We start from the raw sequence: 4,124 nt of genomic DNA, 5'->3' as shown, positions 1-4,124 counted from the left end.
TGTACTCTTATGACAGGCGTGGTGTCGCAGCGACTTGTTTTGCAAGTAAAACACACGGAACGACTTCTCCCAGAGACCTGTCGCTGGGATTTGTCGTTTTAATGTGTCTCGGCCTTAACACTAGGATCACATGTGGCGTTATGCCAGTATGTCTAACGACATTATACATTAAAACACGCGCTTTCATCGATTTTTGAAGTCACATGATAGGCGACCTTTCTTTCCGTACCTTATGTTACATCACATTTTCTCTGAAGCGCTCGAAATTTTATGTGCCTACACAGCACTCTCACACTTCGGCTCTATTAGGCTGCCGCCTCGTCAGCCTCGCGTCTTCGCTCGGCTGACTCGTTGGTAATAACACCTTAACTTTATCCCGAATTAGATATGTATTCTCGAATTATACACCGCGAAGAGTCATGTTACCTAAATACAGTACTGCGTTTCTGTTGCCTTTTACTGTTATGCATATGAATCATTAATAAGGATATAACTATTATTGTTCTAAAGACATTTGCATCACTAAGAATATACGTTACGTCGCATCCCAAAACTAACATTGTCATTTCCAAACTTTGAGAATTAAGAGCTTTCCCAGGGATTCCATAAACCCCACTAAGTTCTCATACCCAGGGGCATTTAGTTTCATAGCTACAGGATGAGGGCGTATTGGAATTTCAGGGGGATTATATTTCTGTGCGAATGGGGCGCCCTGGAAGTCATTTCTTTAAGGCCTTCTGACCAAAAACTGCTCAAAAAAGACACGGCACATTCTAAAATACAGCCCAGATTCAGTCGGCTCATCCAGTAAAGAAAAAAGACACAACAACAGGTATGTGCAACGTAAAATATTACGGATATGAATTATGTTGAGAAAAAAACTTGCAACATTAGTTGGAGACCTCACTGGAAAGCTCAGTTGCCTAGCATGGTTGCTGAGATGTAGGAAAATGCCATAAAGATATTTTCAAGCCATAAAATCTACTTTCAGACGAATCCTCAGTTTGTTTACAAGGGGCAACTTCGGGAAAACTGACTGAAAGTGACCAGTAAAATGTATTCTCATTTGGTAAAATATATTCTCATTCGATAGAGTATGCATTTTCATTTCACGTGATAAATACACCTTATTGAATGGTTTAACATATGATACGCGCGGATATTTTGGGAGTTGCGTAGTATTTTTCGGAGCCCCGCCAAAGGGGCAAGCAAAAATGGGCGTTGTTTGATGCTGATAGAGAATGAGAGAACGAGACCTTATGATGTATCATATACTACCTATTCAAGGATTTTGAACAAGGACACATCGTTGTTTTATTGAATGTGTTAGTGTAACTCAAGATGAATGTGAAAATAGGTGAAGAGAAGACCGCATTACGTTCATTCTATTCTTTCGTTTGTGTTAATGCTACCAAGATCAAAAAAGGCTTTTAGAAATGGAAGACTATTTTTGCGTTACTCATATTTCAAGGTCACGGAAGTGAAATCAAAGGAAAAAAACCCCAGTGATTCAAGCCATTAATTTATGACAAAATGCTCATGCTATGTTTTTCCGTGATAAAGATTATTAAAAGATTATCAAAAAACTGTGTATGATGTACTCAATGTATTTGTTTCTTGCCCAAATCTCGCTTTACGGTGACAATCTCTCCCTCGCCCCCCCCCCCCCCCCCCCCCCCCCCATAGTGGTAAGACTCAGATATACTACTTAAGTGATCTGAAGTGTTTATGATTTGTATACGGAATGACTACTTGTAAACTGAATGTGTCTCAAAAGTTAATGACTATTCTGCATTTAAATTATAGAATGGCCATCGTGTAATTTGGATACAAAATACCGATTAGAATAACAACTGATCATGAATTGTATCGCGGATTAGATTATATACCGCGAAGTATACACCTAAATACTGCGTTTCCGTTGCCTTTACCCTTATGACAGGCGTCGACGTGTCGCAGCGACTTGTTTTGCAAGTAATACACATGGAGCGACTTCTTCCAGAGACCAGTCGCTGGGATTTGTCGCCTAATGTGTCCCGGCCTTAACAATAGCATCACATGTCGCGTTTTACCAGTTTGTCTTATGACATCACACATTAAAACACGCGCTTTCATTGATTTTTGAAGTCACATGATAGGCGGCCTTTCTTTCCGTACCTTATGTTACATCACATTTTCTCTGAAGCGCTCGAAATTTTTATCTGCCTACACAGCACTCTCACGCTTCGGCTCTATTAGGTTGCCGCCTCGTCAGCCTCGCGTCTTCGCTCGGTTGACTCGTTGGTAATAACACCTTAACTTTATCCCGCATTAGATATGTATTCTTGATTTATACACCGCGAAGAATATACATGTTACCTAAATACAGTACTGCGTTTCTGTTGCCTTTTACTGTTATGCATATGAATCATTAAGGATATAACTATTATTGTTCTAAAGACATTTGCATCACTAAGAAAATACGTTACGTCGCATCCCAAAACTAATATTCTCATTTCCAAACTTTGAGAATTAAGAACTTTCCCAAGGATTCCATAAACCCCACTAAGTTGTCATAGGCAGGGGCCTTTAGTTTCGTAGCTACAGGATGAGGGCGCATTGGAATTTCAAAGGGATTATATTTATTAGCCAATGAGGGCACCCTGGATGTAACTTCTTTATGGCCTTCTGACCAAAAACTGCTCAAGAAAGACACGGCACATTCTAAACAAATACAGCCCAGATTTACTCGACTCATCCAGTAAAGAAAAAAGACACAACAAGAGGTATGTGTAACTTAAAATATTACGGATGTGAATTATGTTGAGAAAACATCTTGCAACGTTGAATGGAGACCTCATTGGAAAACTCAGTTACCTAGTATGGTTGCTGAAATGTAACCAAATGCCATAAAGATATATTTTCATGGCGTAAAATCTACTTTCAGACGAATCCTGAGTTTGTTTACAAGGGGCCACTTTGGGAAAACTGACTGAAAGTGACCAGTAAAATGTCTTCTCATTTGGTAAAATATATTCTCATTCGATAGAGTATGCATTTTCATTTCACGTGTAAAATACACCTTATTGAATGGTTTAACATATGACACGCGCGGATATTTTGGGAGTTGGGTAGTATTTTTCCGAGCCCCGCCAAAATGGCGAGCAAAAATGGGCGTTGTTTGATGCTGATAGAGAATGAAAGAACGAGACCTTATGATGTATCATATACTACCTATTCAAGGATTTTGAACCAAGACACATCGTTGTTTTATTGAATTTGTTAGTGTAACTAAAGATGAGTGGGAAAATAGGTGAAGAGAAGACCACACAACGTTCATTATATATTTTTTTGTTTGTGTTAATGCTACCGAGGTCAAAAAAGGCTTTTAGAAATGGGAGACTATATTTGCGTTACTCATATTTCAAGGTCACGGAAGTGAAATCAAACGAAAAAAACCCACAGTGATTCAAGCAATCAATTTATAACAAAATGCTCATTCTATGTTTTTCCGTGTTAAAGATTATTAAACGATTATTAAAAAACTGTGTACGATGTTCTCAATGTATTTGTTTCTTGCCCAATTCTCGCTTTACATTGACAATCTCCCCGTCGCCCCCCCTCCCCCCCCCCCCCCCAGTAGCTGATTGATTTCAATAGTTTTAAAGTGGTAAGACTCAGATATACCACTTAAGTGATCTGAAGTGCTGAAGTGGATATGATTTGTAAACGGAATCACTACTTGTAAACTGAATGTGTCACAAAAGTTAATGACTATTCTGCATTTAAATTATAGAATGGCCATCGTGTAATTTGGATACAAAATACCGATTAGAATAACACCTGATCATGAATTGTATCGCAGATTAGATACGCATTCGCGAATTATATACCGCGAAGTATACACCTAAATACTGCGTTTCCCTTGCCTTTACCCTTATGACAGGAGTCGACGTGTCGCAGCGACTTGTTTTGCAAGTAATACACACAGAGCGACTTCTCCCAGAGACCTGTCGCTGTGACTTGTCGCCTAGTGTGTCTCGGCCTTAACACTAGGATCACATGTCGCGTTATGCCAGTTTGTCTAATGACATCGCACATTAAAACACGCGCCGTCATCGATTTTTGAAGTCACAGGATAGGCG

General features: G+C 39.4%; 1 long non-coding RNA gene across 2 annotated transcripts in view; it reads left to right on the top strand.

The window, feature by feature from the left end:
- Nucleotides 1-707: 707 nt before the first annotated feature.
- Nucleotides 708-4,124, top strand: part of LOC138050694 (uncharacterized) — a 21,086-nt gene continuing 17,669 nt past the window's right edge. The window contains exon 1 of one of the 2 annotated variants that reach the window (XR_011132669.1): nt 708-832. This is a non-coding gene — a long non-coding RNA (uncharacterized lncRNA). Of the gene's footprint in view, nt 833-2,630; nt 2,766-4,124 lie in introns of those variants that run through there. The other variant, XR_011132668.1, reaches the window with a different exon arrangement.

The sequence above is a fragment of the Montipora capricornis genome, chromosome 6, assembly GCF_036669925.1.
Source record: "Montipora capricornis isolate CH-2021 chromosome 6, ASM3666992v2, whole genome shotgun sequence".
Lineage (NCBI taxonomy): Eukaryota > Metazoa > Cnidaria > Anthozoa > Scleractinia > Acroporidae > Montipora > Montipora capricornis.
This window is presented reverse-complemented; position numbering and strand designations above follow the sequence as displayed.